Source organism: Eurosta solidaginis, chromosome 5 (assembly GCF_040869045.1).
Source record: "Eurosta solidaginis isolate ZX-2024a chromosome 5, ASM4086904v1, whole genome shotgun sequence".
Lineage (NCBI taxonomy): Eukaryota > Metazoa > Arthropoda > Insecta > Diptera > Tephritidae > Eurosta > Eurosta solidaginis.
The window spans coordinates 27,886,649-27,906,463 of NC_090323.1; the positions used below are offsets into that span (position 1 = coordinate 27,886,649).

General features: G+C 36.6%; 1 protein-coding gene across 1 annotated transcript in view; it reads left to right on the forward strand.

The window, feature by feature from the left end:
- Positions 1 to 872: 872 nt before the first annotated feature.
- The window catches only part of bbg (big bang), a 753,080-nt gene continuing 734,137 nt past the window's right edge, over positions 873 to 19,815 (forward strand). Inside the window, exon 1 of the mRNA XM_067756835.1 lies at positions 873 to 1,281. The gene's annotated coding sequence lies outside the window, so the exon portion shown is untranslated. The remainder of the gene's footprint in view (positions 1,282 to 19,815) is intronic.

The following is a 19,815-nucleotide window of genomic DNA, read 5'->3' on the forward strand; positions in this document are numbered from 1 at the left end:
GAGTGCTTTCCCACTTTGCAAGTGAAATTATTTTTCATACTCTTTGGTACTTTTCTAACATTTTTCACAGTGAATAACTGCATTTTAACAAAAAAATAATAGGGCAGAAAATATATCAACAAATATTTTTCTAGTATAGTGAGAATGTTTATAACAGTGCTTCGCGAATTTTGTACGTGAATGGCAAGGCGAAATAAGCTTCCATTGCTTAGACTAAGGCTTCTTTTATATCAACAAATGCAACATCTTGGGCAATTGTGGCGATGTTACTGGCATGTGTTAGATTGCGTTGAACGCACATACAAAGAGGATAGATATCTATATCTATATCTATCCTCTTTTTCTATACATATATATCTATCCTCTTTGGCATCTATATGAAAGACGCGTTTTGGTGCCAGGATCACCAATCAGAAAACGGAAAACAATTTTGGAATCGTTCAAAAGATAATAACGAAAAACTGGAAATTAACCGAACCGGGCGTGTGATCGGCCGCGCTTATGTAAAATTACCCTGGTTCGCTCACCTATGTGCTGTGATTAAAATTAAATCCTTGCAAAATCCCTTTGTACACTAAGTTTTTTTCCTGTGTACAACGACTACATTACAACAACTACATGAAAAGTAAAAATTTTATTTGCAAATATCTTTTCAAAATTTTTTATTTCCGTTTTCATATTCAAGATTTTGTCCCCACTGTGGTTCGGCCATTACTGGATATAAGTACCGTTAAAAATGCAGAGTTTCTGATGCCGAACGTGTTTATTTAATTAAATATCCTGCTTGTAAGCACTGACTGTGATTTGAATGGCATATAAAGTAGCTATGTTCAATAAACACAGCTATTTGTAAACGAGCAAGTGTAAAATTGACGCGCGCGATATGAACGAAAAGAAATTAGTGAAAAATGTAAATAAAACGAAAAGTGTGTGAATAAATTAAGAAAATATGAAAAGTATTGAAGCTGTGTATGTGTTTTTAAGTTATGAAGTGTTTGGTAGAGTAAAAAGTGCAACATCAAAAGTGCAAATGCAGTGAGTTTGTGTCGCTGGCCGAAATGGCCATTTATAATATAAAAGTCGAATTCAACGCTTGCATTCTTATTTGCATGCGAAAATAAAAAAAGGAAGCAATGCAATGAGGATATTCTCGCTTTAGAAACCAAAGAAAATGTAGAAAGTTTTGCATTTTAAGGTCAAAAGTTTCTATGCGCAACAACAAAATATAAATGTGAAGCATTGGCTACGGTTACTCAATTCCCGAACCCCAAACTTATGTAGGTACGTATATTTGAATAATGCCTATATATTTGAAGATTATGTTGAAATTTTAATTGCAAATAATGCAAATTATATATTTCATATTCTGCCTTAAATGCATAATCAAATCGAAAGTAAGGTGCTTGTAAAAACGGTGCGTTTCCTGTGTGTTGATTTGCTAGGATTTCTAATATGCTGCATATATTTTGAATAATGGCAGGGTTGTCATATTTCGTTGTGCTATTCTATACATTGTTAAAGGCGACTTGTTCGTTTCTCAAAATGTTGCACCGCAATCCTACAAAAGTACAGCATATTCCACCCTTCTCAAAATGAAAGGGTAGCCGGTTCATCGGTTGATATAGCGTTTGAAATAAAACGGTTATTTTTAAAGAATTTAGCTTAACTGTTCCTTGTGATATGTATACCCGAAAATGTTTAACAGCAGAACTGTGGCAGTAGCTATCATCCGGTGGCAAAATCCTGAGCCAGATAAATAATTTTGCATGTAAATGCAACAACAACGATTTGAGCCAGATAAATCCAGATAGAAGTCTGATTCAATTTGTGAGCCAGATAATTTGTTAATTACTTCTTTTTAGGTTGGCAACGCGGCCTTTAATATACCTACATTTTCAAAAATAGATGTCGCTGCTTAGCCTTTCGCCGTATGAGTTAAATGAAAAACAGCGGCGACATCTGCCTATCACATTTCACGTGTGCGAAAATTTCACGACATCTGCTTCTCAAGTCTCTCAATGATCCAGAGCATTGCCGTGAGAATTAAGCGTGAGCCGGAGCTGTAAAACTCACTGAAAGACGGCAAGTGTTGTTAATTTTTAGTTCTGTTCTGCCATGAAAAATCCAAAATGTTTGTTGTGCCTACGGATAAAATTTTGCAATGTCGACATATCAGTAGCGGATCGTGAGCTTGGGTGTGTGTGTGTGGGGGGGGGGGGGGGGGGGGGGGGGGAGAAATGGTATCAAAAAGTTTCATAGCGGTTTCAAGCGGTATTCATGTAAAAATTGCCGTGCATCGTGAAATGCCAAAATTAAGTATTGAACATTGAAAACATATTTGTTTTCTTTGGATATTTCATTTTTGTTCTGTAAAGTATTTGAAAAATAAAATAAAATTTCTCGACCTTTTGGAGGGGGGGGGGGGGGGGGGGGAATAGGGGACATTCCCCTCCCCCGTTGATCCGCGCCAGCGACATATTTAATATTTAGACAAGAAAAGGTGGAAACTGTGTTAGACCTTCTTCTGGTTCCAGCCCAATGGAAATGTCCAAAAATTCTATAATGCATTTTAAAACTAGAATTTTAATATTTTAAAAATACCATAAGGACCAAAATATATGTGCAGCAGTTTTGCTGCAGCGCTGCTAGTTTTGTGGAAACATATGCAGCTATATTTACGCTGCAGTTCCACGCAGCGACTTATGTATGTCAAACAACAGCACACTAACAAGGAAATTGTTTTGAATATAATTTTTTGATTTTAAATCAAGGTGACAAGGCGAATTCAGTACCAAGTGATGTTATCCAATCAGTTGATTGCTTAGCCTTGGCTTGAAAAAATGTCAGTTAATCGAAATCAATACAAATTTTTTGACTTGGAATTTTTCTGCACAGCGAATCAGGTGGAATTCGCTTTGCCATCACCTTGTATGGATTCGCCTTGATTTTATATTTGCTTACTTGACATTTTGTTTTGTGCTTGTTCATGATTGTTTACGTTTTTTGTTACCCAACCCTGATTCTATGCAAATTTAGTTTGAACAGGTTTTTGTTGTTGCCGGAAATAGATTCGGTACGTTCAGGTAACAAGCACAATTGAGGTATAGATAAGGCTCCCAGCAGGTTAGGGGATCAGAATATACCAGCGGTAGGTATGCCTGTCGTAAGAGGCGACTAAAATACCAGATTCAAGGGGCTGTGTAGCGCAACCTTTCAGGTTGCCAGCGCAATATATAGCTTCTCCAAACCCAATTGTCAACCTCACCTATCCGCGGCGAATCCTGTTTCACTAACAGACGAGGCTCTGACGACCCCAAGCTCCTCATGGAACTTGGGGGTAAGGAGGGAGGGAATGGCCTGCAGGTTTAATGTGGCCACATAAATCGTTCCCGAGATGGTCGGGCTAGTACCTTAATGGTGCTATGGTACCGGAGCGTACCGGATTTGTATCCGGCAAAGGACCATCACATCGATAACACTCCCCAAAGCCTTCGGGGACCAACCTTATCGCTACAACAACAACAACAGGTATAGATAAGCCCCACCATTTTTTGAACGATTAAATATGACCACATTGTGACTTCTAGGCCATCCCGCCCTAACCCAAGGTTTTGGGGAGTGTTATTAATGATGATGCTCCTTTGCTGGATATAGATCCGGCACGTTCCGGTAACAAACACCATTAAGGTATAAGCCCCACCATCTCGGGAACGATTAATACGGCCACATTAAAACTTCTAGGACATCCTAAAATATCTAAAAATATTTTTCTTGGAGCTTATATTTCAAGTAATTACCACCTCCACAAAAAAACAACACCTCTAAGGAGAGTAGTACTTCTTAACTTTTTATCTCTTAGGAGGGAAAACCACCCTGCAAACATATATATATGTACTTAAACTCATTTCTTATTAGGACGACGGATGTAGGTATGTGTATTCCTATACCATTTCCGTACATTAGGGTTCTGAAGCTGCAACAGTTTAGGCACGTCCTTCAATTTCGACCCTGATGAGATTCAAACCTTGCCGTTGAAAGTTTGGAAAAACTGCCTTCAACTTTTTTAAGGTATTAATATTGTTGAGCCCTATCAAATGAACTCCATTGTACCTGGTGTATCGAAGAGAGGTAGCAGTTTATTTACTCCTCCCGCATCAGTCAACGTGATATTAAGAATCATTCTTCAGTTCATTTGGCATCGCCTAATGCGCATATTTCTTGCTCTTTTCACTTTCGTGGGCAGAACTAGAGTCGAAGCATTTGCTCCTTTTAGAATTTCATATGAAACCGGAATCTCTGTGTTACTTCTCTTTAGTTCATCAATCACTGCGGGGCAGCAGCGCCCTCTGCTCCGATAAGGCCGACTTCACTTTACGAAGAGGCCCCGTAATTTCGAGCTTGCAGCCGCTAAAACCAATTCGAAGTTCAAGGAACCTATAAGAAAAACAAGTAAGGAAGGCTAAGTTCGGGTGTAACCGAACATTACATACTCAGTTGAGAGATATGGAGACAAAATAAGGGAAAATCACCTCGTAGTAAAATGAACCTAGGGTAACCCTGGAATGTGTTTGTATGACATATGTATCAAATGGAAGGTATTAAAGAGTATTTTAAGAGGCAGTGGGCCTTAGTTCTATAGATGAACGCCATCTAGGGATATCGCCATAAAGGTGGACCAGGGCTGACTCTAGAATTTGTTTGTACGATATGGGTATCAAATGAAAGGTGTTAATGAGTATTTTAAAAGGGAGTGGGCCTAAGTGCTATAGGTGGACGCCTTTTACAGATATCGCCATAAAGGTGGACCAGGGGTGGCTCTAGAATTTGTTTGTACCATATGGATATCAAATGAAAGGTGTTAATAAGTATTTTAAAAGGGAGTGGGCCTTAGTTCTATGGGTGGACGCCTTTTCGAGATATCGCCATAAATGTGGACCAGGGGCGACTCTAGAATGCGTTTGTACAATATGGGTATCAAACGAAAGGTGTTAATAAGTATTTTAAAAGGGAGTGGGCCTTAGTTCTATGGGTGAACGCCTTTTCGAGATATCGCCATAAAGGTGGACCAGGGGCGACTCTAGAATTTGTTTGTATGATATGGGTATCAAACGAAAGGTGATAATGAGTATTTTAAAAGGGAGTGGGCCCTAGTTCTATAGGTGGACGCCATTTGGAGATATCGCCATAAAGGTGGACCAGGGGTGACTCTATAATGTGTTTGTACGATATGGGTATCAAATTAAAAGTATTAAATAAATAAAATAAATGTAAGGCGCGATAACCTCCGAAGAGATCTAAGGCCGAGCTTCTCTTCCAATTTGCGTCGTGCTCCTCTTGCTTTTCCCTACAAATTGGCCGAACGGGACCTACATGTTTTATGCCGACTCCGAACGGCATCTGCAAGGCAGATGAGTTTTCACTGAGAGCTTTTCATGGCAGAAATACACCCGGAGCGCTTGCCAAACACTGCCGAGGGCGACCCCGCTTAGAAAAATTTTCTTCTAATTGAAAAACCTTATTTCCAAAATTTTGATGCTGCTTTGCCCGGGGTGTGAACCCAGGGAATACGGTGTGGTAGGCGGAGCACGCTACCATCACACCACGGTGGCCGCCGGTTAAAGGTATTAATGAGGGTTTTAAAAGGGAGTGGTGGTAGTTGTATATGTGAAGGCGTTTTCGAGATATCGACCAAAATGTGGACCAGGGTGACCCAGAACATCATCTGTCGGGTACCGCTAATTTATTTATATATGTAATACCACGAACAGTTATCCTTCCAAGATTCCAAGGGCTTTCCATTTCGCCCTGCAAAACTTTTTCATTTTCTTCTACTTAATATGGTAGGTGTCACACCCATTTTACAAAGTTTTTTTTTTAAGTTATATTTTGCGTCAATAGACCAATCCAATTACCATGTTTCATCCCTTTTTTCGTATTTGGTATATTATTATGGAATTTTTTTAATTTTTAGTAATTTTCGATATCGAAAAAGTGGGTGTGGTCATAGTCGGATTTCGGCCATTTTTTACACCAATATAAAGTGAGTTCAGATAAGTGCGTGAACTGAGTTTAGTAAAGATATATCAATTTTTGCTCAAGTTATCATGTTAACGGCCGAGCGGAAGGGCAGACGGTCGACTGTGTATAAAACTGGGCGTGGCTTCAACCGATTTCTCCCTTTTTCACAGAAAACAGTTATCGTCCTAGAATCTAAGCCTCTACCAAATTTCACAAGGATTGGTAATATTTTGTTCGACTTATGGCATTAAAAGTATTGTAGACAAATTAAATGAAAAAGGGCGGAGCCACGCCCATTTTGAAAATTTCTTTTATTTTTGTATTTTGTTGCACCATATCATTACTGGAGTTGAATGTTGACATAATTTGCTTATATACTGTAAAGATATTAACTTTTCTTTTAAAATTTGACTTAAAATTTTTTTTTTTAAACAGTGGGCGTGGTCGTTCTCCGATTTTGCTCATTTTTATTAAGCATACATATAGTAATAAGAGTAACGTTCCTGCCAAATTGTCCAAAATTTTACTAGTTTTCTATTCTGCGTCATAAGTTCAACTCACCTACCAAGTTTCATCGCTGTATCCGTATTTGGTAATGAATTATCGCAATTTTTCGATTTTTTGAAATTTTCGATATCGAAAAAGTGGGCGTGGTTATAGTCCAATACCGTTCATTTTAAATCTCAGATGAGTGCCCAGGAACCTACATACCAAATTTCATCAAGATACCTCAAAATTTACTCTAGTTATCGTGTTAACGGACGGACGGACATGGCTCAATCGAATTTTTTTTCGATACTGATGATTTTGTTATATGGAAGTCTATATCTATCTCGATTCCTTTATACCTGTACAACCAACCGTTATCCAATCAAAGTTAATATACTGTGTGAGCTCTGCTCAACTGAGTATAATAAATTGGGTTAAAAAACTCCCTACACAAAATTCTGTGAAAACCCCAAATAAAAAGTTCGTAGTTTTCATAAAATTTTCTGCTTTTTTCGTAAACTTATTTCAGGTTATTTGGCCTGATTTCGGTTATAAAATTCATGAAAAGTTTCTTCTCAATTACCAAAAAAAGAGCTTAGGCCCATTTGCAGAACGACACCTTATTTTTTTTACTCAAAGTCTATTTTAAAATTTTTTAAAGAGCGGGTGAGAAGCTCACCCAGAGTTAAGAAGATAATTTGCCGTTCTGCAAGTGGGCATTAATTGACGAAATTTTGGTAAAAATTGCCACTGCTATTTTGTTGTAGAGATAAGGACACTCCCCGAAGGCCTTGGGGAGTGTTATCGATGTTGATGGTCCTTTGCCGGATGCAGATCCGCGGTAGGTATGCCTGTCGTAAGAGGCGACTAAAATACCAGATTCAAAGGGGCTCTTCATGAACTTGGGGGTGTGGAGGGAGGGATGGCCTGAAAGTTTAATGTGGCCATATAAATCGATCCCGAGATGCTCGGGCTATCATCTTAATGGTGCTGTGGTACTGGAGCGTACCGGATCTGTATCCGAAAAACGACCATCACATTGATAACACTCGCCAAAGCCTTCGGGGAGCAACCTTATCGCTACAACAACAACGTGCAGATCAGGTACGTTCCGGTGACAAGCACCATAAAGATACTAGCCCGACCATCTCTGGAACACTTTGGTATGACCACATGAAACATTCTAGCCCATTCCCTAGATCAATCAGGAGTTCAGGGTCGCCACAGCCTCGGCTGTTAATGAAACAGGACTTGCCACGGGTAGGTGAGGTTTGGATAAGCTATATATTGCGCTGGAAACCCCTTGAATCAATTTGGTATTTTAGTCGGCTCTTACGACATGCATACCTACCGCGGGTATATTCTAAGCCCTCTTACCCGCTGGGGGTTGCCACTGCTATATATTCATTTTCGCTGCTATTTATTCTTATTCCAGCACCGAAAGACATCTGTCTTATCACAGTCTTAGTTGTTGGACAAGGCAGAAACACCCGGAGAGTATATAAGCCACAGTACAAGTATTTTTGTTGTACCCACAATCGGTAATCGAACTCGAGAGCTCTGGTAACGAAGGCCAATACACTAACCACCATATATGTATATACATATTTCATAAATGTATGTTGTCACATTAAATAAAAAAATTATCTTAACCCTCATTTTGACGGATACCTGTATTGTCATATTGAGTACCCATGGTTCTGGTTAGACCCCAAAGAAAATTTAACATAAATTTATCGAAACTGCACTTTTTTTAATACCATCTTGAAAACTTAAATATTTATATTAATATTAATAAAATAAAATGTTTAAATTAAAATAAATTTATTTTTGTGCACTTAAAACATATGTATGTAATAGCATTTTGAGTGTTGCTGGCAAAGAGCTTCTTCACACTCCTGGCAAAATAATCTTATTTTTCTACTCAGAGGAAATAACTGCCCTATTCTTGTGTTTTTTAATTTCTGGTGGATCCATGCTTTATTACTTCGAAGATTTCCAACATAGGACAGCCCCAAGATCATTAGACGCTTACATAAATTAAAACTAGAAAAGAAGTTATCGGCAACTACTGTGCGCCCTGAGTTTGCATATTTTGAAACCAAGTGCATCCGTTCATTTTCTCCTTGGTTTTTTTGCTCTCTCTTCATTGGTTACTCTTCCAGTATAAATATATCCAATTAAATGATAATGAGTTTTTGCGTCACGTGCCCACTATACTTTTATACCGTACTTAGCCGGTTTTGAAGGTATGTATTGAGTCAATTTTTGTTTTTCCTCGATAAGGAAAGAGTTGCTCGTCAAGAGTTATTTCACTATACGGACGAAAATTCCTTTGAAAGCTTACATTTAAAAAATTTCAAATATCTCCTATAGGTGCATTTTCTGAGCGAGATCTAGTACGCCCGTCATTGAAGCGCATATAACCGGATATATTCAAAAAACTATGGTAAAACATTTTTGCTCTGAAAATCGGCATTTGAATCGTTTTCCATAAAGCCGACGCCGCTTGGTTATTGATATTGCTGACTCCTGCTGCAATAGAATACCAAGAAAACACCTCAGCTCTGCTTTTATAAGATTTTGCCATTCTTTTATATTGGTAGGATTTTTCAAGTTCCATTCATTTGTGTTTTCCATACCGTATTTGTTTGTTTCACTTATTATAATGTATGATATGTTTGGTGTAAAAACTCATCAAAAACTTCAACAGGAGAACTCGATTTGCTAGTCGATCCACCGGGAACACGTAGTAGATTATGGTAGCGAATACGACCACATTGCGGCACTGTCTTACCCCAAACGGTCCCATCCTTACCAAAAAAGTCGTTACTTGCATCAGTATTCAAATCATCGTCGCTATCTGAACTGTTATATATGTATATAACTGCTGCGACTTCACTTTCATGTTCAGCTTCAATTTCTGAAGCTTCAAATCCCGACTCATTTTCCACTTCTGAGGCACAATCATACTGGTCATTGTCATTATCGTTCTCAACTTCCTCGGCCAAAGCATTTGCAGCCAACTCATAAAATTTGGGATCCCTACGTGGGACATTATCATAAATAAAATATATTTTACTTATTTTTTTATAAATAAATATACGTTTTCACGGTTAACATCGAGTTCTAATGCCACGTGAAAAGTGAGAAAACAAAAATATTTTGGAAAACGGGACTTCAAACACAAAACAGCAAAGAAAGCCATGCACAATCCGAAAATAAAGTAGGCCGATGCATACGAACGTATTTAGTCACTACGCTATTTACTTAAGGGTCTGGCCGGACCCATCAGTACTCAATATGACTTTGACACTGAAAAATTCAATTTAATAACTATTTACAAATGTTTATAAATGTATGCATAAAAAAAATTATGCTAAAATACATGACGAAGGATATCAAGAAGCGTTAAAACATAAACTCATCTCCTGGCGTAGAAATAGTGAATTAAAGTTCAAAAAGGTCTGGCTGGACCCATCAGTACAAATGAGGGTTAAGTAATTAAAAATTACTGATTAACCAGTTATTGCAATCAAAACGAAAGACTTAAGCAGCAAAATTTTACCGCTAATTGTAGGAAAATTAATGAAACAGACTGAGTGTCAGAGCAAAACACACACGCTCTCACATAAAATAAAATTAATATTTTCCAAGTCACATGCAAAATGACCTGTCGACCCGTTAGCACTGTTACACAGCTAATAGGAAAAAGAAGAGGCAAAAAAAAAAAACGAAGAAATTATTAATAGAATGCAATGACAAGAAAGCAGAGGGATTCAAGGGGTTGTGTAGCGCAATATATAGCTTCTCCAACCCAATTGTCAACCTCACCTTCGAGCGGCGAATCCCGTTTCACTAACAGACGAGGCTCTGGCGACCCCAAGCTCCTCATGGAACTTGGGGGTGGGGAGGGAGGGATGGCCTGAAGGTTTAATGTGGCCATATAAATCGTTCCCGAGATGGTCGGGCCAGCACCTTAATGGTGCTGTGTTACCGGAGCGTATCGGATCTGTATCCGACAAAGGACCATCACATCGATAACACTCCCCAATGCCTTCGGGGAGTAACTAATCGCTACAACAACAACAACAACAACAACAACAAGAAAGCAGACAAATTACAATAAAAATAAATTAAAACAACAACTAAAAATACAACGAATTAACAATTTGTGATCGGTCGCAGCTATTAGGTGGGGCGAAACATTGCTACAACAACAACAACACCAACAACAACGAATTAAAATTTAAGCTAGAAAATTTGTACACACAAAGAATTTGTCCCAAAGCAATTGTCATCCATTTAAGCAAACTTCAAGCCAAACTCAGCCACTCAGTCCCATCTCAACGCATAATCAACCAAAACGGGCCAAGGCGTAAACAACAGTTATTTGAACCGGTTGTTTGTTAAGCATCTTCTTTTGAAATACGCTGCTAGCGGCTTTTTATGCTTACTCTTCTTTTGTTTTTTTTTTGTAGTATTTTTGCTTCATATTTTGATTTTGCACACTTGCTACTTAGCCGAGCTTACAAACATAACATAGCATGAGCTCACGTATGCGCTTGCGTCGATGAGAGTGACGCAAAAGAATTGCTGCTGCTGCTTCCAATTTGCTCATGGGCAAAAAGCACAGGTACATTGGTAAATATGTATGTAGATATGTTTTTTTATATAATAACAGAGTTTATGGGTTTTGTACTTGTTTGGTTAGCTCAAGCATACGCTGTCCAAATTGTTTGACAGTTGCGCGTGTTCGGCGTTGGATATCCATAATATAAACACAACTATAGATGGGGGTATGTAAGATTCCCTACCGCGCCCAATGCTGCAGCATTGCATTTATGTTCAGCCTCTTTTGGACAGCTTGGTATAAAAAGCATCTGGATTGACAGCATTGCTAACTGTTAATATATTTTGATATTGTTGTTGTTTTTTGCTTGTTGACCAATGCGTCTTTTAAGCATGTTTTCCTGCCTGTAATCAACCATATCATCCAGGCATGCTTAACCAACGAAACGATATCATTTCGTTACGATAATCAACGTTAATAAACGAAACGAAGTCATTTCGTTTCGTTTATTAACGTTAAGATCGTCAAATTAACGAAATGATTTCGTTTCGTTTTCTGCCATATCAAAACGAAATCAAATCGTTTATGTTGATTATTAATTTCAAACTATGCTGGCAAAGCTGATTGATGGCGGAGTCATTAAAGGTGAAAGCATTATCCAAGCTGATTGCAACTTTTCTCATGAATTTTGACAGTACGAACATTTCTCAGAGTATTTTTGACATTACCACCAACGAATTACACAAACAAATTACATAGAGTTTGTGTGTGTATGTGCGCTCGTTGTTGCCACCTTACGGCTTCACCATGGCTATAGCATTGCCAGCACAATACAAACATAAAGTATCACGTTTTCGTTAACGTTTTTAACGTTAACGAAAGCTTTTCGTTTCGGTTAAAAACGAGATACAATTTATCTTGATAATTTCTTTATCGATAATATTTCGAAGTGTTTCAACGGAAACGGTGGAAATTTTTTGATAAACGATTAGCTTAACGTTAAGGTGCATCCCTGATATCATCAATGGGCCAGACTGTTTTTATATGCCTTACGGCAAATGTGTTTAATATTAAGCTTGCGTTAGAGATATGTGAAGATGGTATGGAGTGTTTGTTTGAAAAATTTTACTCCAAATTGGCAGTGAATATTGAGTGCGGCTTTGAGCGTGGTTTGGCAGATAATACTCTACATTTCTAAGGTAAAAAAAACGTTTATCATCACTTAGATAATGTTAAGGAGACCCATCTAGCGGCAATTATTTAAGACTAGCGGCAGTGGTTAAATAACTCGCTACAAAACGGGTTGTGCTTAATAGCGCAGACACGACCCCTGTTGGTTATAGTGTAAATCTATAGCTGCATCGATTGCGATGAACCGTGAACGCACACTCTTTTAGGTCACAAAAGTGTGAGAATACTGTACAGATAAAATAGAGATATATTTCAATTGCAACTGAGTATAATGCATACTGAAATTTAGCAGTACTAATTTTCTGCGCAACAATTTCATAAGTATAGATAAAGTTACATACCTAGCAATCCAAATAAAGTTTAAGTGCATATGTATGTAGATTTAAAAGAACACAACTAATGTCAAAGCAACTCTACATAAAACTCAGAATATTTCTATGCTCAAATTATTTTCGCTCTCATAACTATGACACAACTGCGTTATTATTTATAGACTAACATTAAAAAATTAAAAAAAGTTAGAAAAGTTCGAATTCTGATGTATGTATATATGCATTTTCGAAATAATTACTATTCAAACTTTTTTGAAATGGTGAAACCTTCCGAACTCCGCATAGTTTTCGAACTTGTCACTATTTTTGTTCAAGCTTAAACATTTTTATTTTCTAAATATCAAAACATTTACCTTCGAACTAAATTTCGAAGTAATTATCCTTTTGTAAAATTAACTACATGTTTTCGAAAATATCATACTTTAAATTATATAGAGTATGAGACTATAAGAACTCTCATGCATATTGACAGACGCGCAGAAATAGAGAGCAATTAAAAAATAAATATATTTTCTGTAGCTCGAAATAAAAAAAATTGCTTTTCGGCAAATTCTAATGCTCGTAATTATATATGGGATATATTCCTTATGTTTGTATATTTGTAACTCCTATTAAAGTTTTGCAATATGATAAATTCGAGATCCCGCTTGGCTTTCGAACTTGTGACTATTTTTGTATAACATGCAATCAAATTAAACTCTCAAGTTAGTAGGACTAGAACATTTTTATACTCAGTTGAGCAGAGCTCACAGAGTATATTAAGTTTGATTGGATAACGGTTGGTTGTACATATATAAAGGAATCGAGATAGATATAGACTTCCATATATCAAAATAATCAGGATCGAAAAAAAATTTGATTGAGCCATGTCCGTCCGTCCGTCCGTCCGTTAACACGATAACTTGAGTAAATTTTGAGGTATCTTGATGAAATTTGGTATGTAGGTTCCTGAGCACTCATCTCAGATCGCTATTTAAAATGAACGATATCGGACTATAACCACGCCCACTTTTTCGATATCGAAAATTTCGAAATACCGAAAAAGTGCGATAATTCATTACAAAAGACCGATAAAGCGACGAAACTTGGTAGATGAGTTGAACTTATGACGGAAAATAGAAAATTAGTAAAATTTTGGACAATGGGCATGGCACCGCCCACTTTTAAAAGAAGGTAATTTAAAACTTTTGCAAGCTGTAATTTGGCAGTCGTTGAAGATATCATGATGAAATTTGGCACGAACGTTACTCTTATTACTATATATACGCTTAATAAAAATTAGCAAAATCGGAGAAGGACCACGCCCATTTTTAAAAAAAAAATTTTTTTAAAGTAAAATTTTAACAAAAAATTTAATATCTTTACAGTATATATGTAAATTATGTCAAGATTCAACTCCAGTAATGATATGGTGCAACAAAATACAAAAACAAAAGAAAATTTAAAAATGGGCGTGGCTCCGCCCTTTTTCATTTAATTTGTCTAGGATACTTTTAACGCCATAAGTCAAACAAAAATTAACCAATCCTTTTGAAATTTGGTAGGGGCATATATTTTATGGCGTTAACTGTTTTCTGTGAAAATGGGCGAAATCGGTTGATGTCACGACCAGTTTTTATACACAGTCGTCCGTCTGCCCTTCCGCATGGCCGTTAACACGATAACTTGAGCAAAAATCGATATATCTTTACTAAACTCAGTTCACGTACTTATCTGAACTCACTTTATCTTGGTATGAAAAATGAACGAAATCCGACTATGACCACGCCCACTTTTTTGATATCGAAAATTACGAAAAATGAAAAAAATGCCATAATTCTATACCAAATACGAAAAAAGGGATGAAATATGGTAAGGTAATTGGATTGTTTTATTGACGCGAAATATAACTTTAGAAAAAACTTTATAAAATGGTTGTGACACCTACCATATTAAGTAGAAGAAAATGAAAAAGTTCTGCAGGGCGAAATAAAAATCCCTTAAAATCTAGGCAGGTATTACATATATAAATAAATTAGCGGTATACAACAGATGATGTTCTGGGTCTCCCTGGTCAACATTTTGGTCGATATCTGGAAAACGCCTTCACATATACAACTACCACCACTCCCTTTTAAAACTCTCATTAATACCTTTAATTTGATACCCATATCGTACAAACTCATTCTAGAGTCACCCCTGGTCCACCTTTATGGCGATATTTCGAAAAGGCGAACACCTATAGAACGAAGGCCCACTCCCTTTTAAAAATACTCATTAACACCTTTCATTTGATACCCATATCGTACAAACAAAGTCTAGAGTCACCCCTGGTCCAGAAAGGCCCACTCCCTCTTAAAATACTCATTAACTCCTTTCGTGTGATACCCATATTGCACAAACGAATTCTAGAGTCACCCCTGGCCCACCTTTATGGCGATATCTCGAAACGGCGTCCACCTATAGAACTAAGGCCCACTCCCTCTTAAAATACTCATTAACTCCTTTCGTTTGATACCCATATTGCACAAACGAATTCTAGAGTCAACCCTGATCCACCTTTATGGCTATATCCCTAAATGGCGTCCACCTATAGAACTATGGCCCACTCCCTCATAAAATACTCTTTAATGCCTTTCATTTGATACACATGTCATACAAACACATTCCAGGGTTTCCCTCGGTTCATTTTCCTACATGGTTATTTTCCCTTATGTTGTCACCATAGCTCTCAACTGAGTATGTAATGTTCGGTTACACCCGAACTTAACCTTCCTTACTTGTTATACATAAAATTCTTTTTTGGAAAATCAAGCAACTTTTTTTCGAACTTAGTATAATTTTCAAAGTTCGAATTGTTTTCGAAATTCGAAATATGTTTTAAAATATGTTTTAATGGATTTTTTGGCATTTCCCCTTCTATATTTTATAAGCATTTCTTTTGAGGTCTGTGTTATAAACCATAACAAGTACAAAAACATGCAAATTCCAAAATTTTTTGTTTGAAATTTAAAATATTCTCGAAACCTAACTTGTTTAAAAGTTACTTGCTTGCTTTCTCGTTGCTTTAAAAAAATGTTTACATATTTCGAATAGTTTTCGAATATCAATTCATTTAAGGAATTGTGGTTTTAGTAGAACAAGAATATAAAATTTAACGCAAAAATGAAAAATAAAACCTTTTAAAATCATTCGATGTAAAACTTTTCTTCGATATTATGGCTGTATATAATATTTTCAAAACGAATTTTTGCTACAAAACAAAAAACAAAAAACAAAATACTCATAATAAATCTTCATGTTTGGCGCCATTTTCGAAGATTCAAAAAATTGCGCTGCGAAGAAAAAAGTTGATAAATATTTTTCGGTAAGTTTGTCGGTTCAAAAGTTATTGAAATTCAAAAAAGTTAAGAAGTTATCAAACTCTGCTACCTTTTATAGCATAAAACTTAATCATGAACTATTTTTAACAAAAAAAAAAAAACAACAATTTTCTGAGCTTCGTGTTAATTTAAAATAGCATTTCGACTGCTGGTTGAAATATCGTTATATATCGGTTACCGTTGAATTTAAGCACCGATAGGGCATTTTGGAAACAATATCTGAGAAAGGGCGTTCTTCAACAGAATTCTAAAATAGAGCATTTAGTGAACCAATTCTGAAATAGGACGTTATTCAAGAGTTTTCTGAGATAGAGCGTTTTCGAAACGGTAGCCGAGATAGGGTATTATTCAACTAAGCAGTCGATTTGTAGAAAGTATTTTTTTAATAGAATATGCTTTTCATATAAAAATGCGTCCATTTGGTGTGGACCTTTATAAATACAGAATGAGGTTATGGCGAAAATTTAACAAAATCGAATTAATTTCAGAAATCAAACAGTTTTATGCATTTGTGTTAAGTGTGAGCGTATTGATTATTAGTAACGCTAGAAATATTTCCAAAATTAAAAGGAACTTCTATGTGGATATAATTAAAAAAAATTAATTTTCGAAATTCGAATAATTTTCGAAGTTCGAAAATTTTTGAAAAACGAATTATTTCCAAAGCTATAGGTATATAGGGATATACCTAATGCAACAAACGAAAGACTTAAGCAAGCATCTTTATGCATTTATTTTGTTTACTTATTGTATAATAGTTACGTTATTTGCTTAACTATTGCAAACAAAACTAACACGTCTATGTAGTTATTTCCAAAAATGTATATATCTAGCTACCAACTGCTAGCTCATCTTTATTTACATTGATTTTCTCTCACTCTCATGTTTAAATTATCTTCACAATTTTCCTCAACCACCAGAAGTGAGTGACCCAATATGCAATGAAATGATTTTGTCTTATTTAACATACAATAATATTTAAACTTAATGGAGAAAATAACAAAAAAGTTAGGTAGAAGAAAAAGGAAAAATTAGTGAAGTAAAACGTAAAGATTATGCTTCAAGGTGCGATCAGAAGCCTAAATGAAGAACGAAGTAAAAGTAAATATATTTCTTTTTTTTTGGGTTTTTATGTCAATGCTACTTCACTTCAAGCGCCAACGTTCCTCACTGCTATGGGGATAGATTATAATTTTCTAATCTCTCTAATATTGGCTTCGAATGATTTAAGAAAATGCTGCTGACGTTTAGAATTATATAATGAATAAATAACAATCACTTAAATGTACTAGCTCATAAAAGTTTTTATTTACTTATAAACATACAACTCTATATACAAACATACATATACTCAATAACACATTCCCACACGCGAGCCTTGTCCTACTGATGACAATACTTTTCTTTTGTTTTTTTATTTCAATTTTTGTGCATTTGACTTGCAATGACTTAAATAGCCCATAGAAATTCTTCTGTTCTCTTATTGATGTAGAAAGTCCAATGATAAATATTTTAGCTCCATTCAGTTTCAATAAATTCTATGAAATCGACATTAAGAGATTCATCACAATTTTTTATACTCAGTTGAGCAGAGCTCACAGAGTATATTAAGTTTGATTGGATAACGGTTGGTTGTACATATATAAAGGAATCGAGATAGATATAGACTTCCATATATCAAAATAATTAGGATCCAAAAAAAATTTGATTGAGCCATGTCCGTCCGTCCGTCCGTTAACACGATAACTTGAGTAAATTTTGAGGTATCTTGATGAAATTTGGTGTGTAGGTTCCTGAGCACTCATCTCAGATCGCTATTTAAAATGAACGATATCGGAATATAACCACGCCCACTTTTTCGATATCGAAAATTTCGAAAAACCGACAAAATGCGATAATTCATTGCCAAAGGCGGTTAAAGCGATGAAACTTGGTAGATGGGTTGACGTTATGACGCAGAATAGAAAATTAGTAAGATTTTGGACAATGGGCGTGGCACCGCCCACTTTTACAAGAAGCTAATTAAAAAGTTTGCGGCCACCGTGGTGTGATGGTAGCGTGCTCCGCCTATCACACCGTATGCCCTAGGTTCAACTCCCGGGCAAAGCAACATCAAAATTTTAGAAATAAGATTTTTCAATTAGAAGAACATTTTTCTAAGCGGGGTCGCCCCTCGGCAGTGTCTGGCAAGCGCTCCGATTGTATTTCTGCCATGAAAAGCTCTCAGTGAAAACTCATCTGCCTTGCAGATGCCGTTCGGAGTCGGCATAAAACATGTAGGTCCCGTCCGGCCAATTTGTAGGGAAAAATCAAGAGGAGCACGACGCAAATTGGAAGAGAAGCTCGGCCTTAGATCTCTTCGGAGGTTATCGCGCCTTACATTTATTTATTTATTTTTTTTTTTAATTTAAAAGTTTTGCAAGCTGTAATTTGGCAGTCGTTGAAGATATCATGATGAAATTTGGCAGGAACGTTACTACTATTACTCTATATGTGCTAAATAAAAATTAGCAAAATTGGATGAAGAACACGCCCACTTTTTAAAAAAAAAATTTTTTAAAAAAAAATTTTAACAAAAAATTTAATATCTTTACTGTATATAAGTAAATTAAGTCAAAATTCAACTCCAGTAATGATATGATGCAACAAAATACAAAAATAAAAGAAAATTTCAAAATGGGCGTGGCTCCGCCCATTTTCATTATTTTGTCTAGAATACTTTTAATGCCATAAGTCGAACAAAAATTTACCAATCCTTCTCAAATTCGGTAGGAGCATAGATTCTATGACGGTAACTGTTCTCTGTGAAAATGGGCGAAATCGGTGGAAGACGCGCCCAGTTTTTATACACAGTCCACCGTCTGTCCTTCCGCTCGGCCGTTAACACAATAACTTGAGCAAAAACCGATATATCTTTACTAAACTTAGCCCACGTACTTATCTGAACTCACTTTATCTTGGTATAAAAAATGGCCGAAATCCGACCATAGCCACGCCCACTTTATCGATATCGAAAATTACGAAAAATTAAAAAAATGCCATAATTCTATACCAAATACGAAAACAGGGATGAAACATGGTAACTGGATTGGTTTATTGACGCAAAATATAACTTTGGAAAAAACTTTGTAAAATGGGTGTGACACCTACCATATTAAGTAGAAGAAAATGAAAAAGTTCTACAAGGCGAAATCAACAGCCCTTGGAATCTTGGCAGGAATACTGTTAGTGGTATTGCATATATAAATAAATTAGCAGTACCCGACAGATGATTTTCTGGATCACCTGGTCCACATTTTGGTCGATATCGCGAGAACGCCTTCACATATACATCTAAGGGCCACTCGCTTTTAAAACCCTCATTAATACCTTTAATTTGATATCCATATCGTACAAACACATTCTAGAGTCACCCCTGGCCCACCCTAATGGCGATATCTCGAAAAGGCGTCCACCTATAGACCTAATGCCCACTCCCTCTTAAAATGCTCAGTAACACCTTTCGTTTGATACCCATATCGTAAAAACATTCTAGAGTCACCCCTGGGCCACCCTAATGGCGATATCTCGAAAAGGCGTCCACCTATAGACCTAATGTCCACTCCCTCTTAAAATGCTCAGTAACACCTTTCGTTTGATACCCATATCGTACAAACATTCTAGAGTCACCCCTGGCCCACCCTAATGGCGATATCTCGAAAAGGCGTCCACCTAAAGACCTAATGCCCACTCCCTCTTAAAATGCTCAGTAACACCTTTCGTTTGATACCCATATCGTACAAACATTCTAGAGTCACCCCTGGCCCACCCTAATGGCGATATCTCGAAACGGCGTCCACCTAGGGAACTA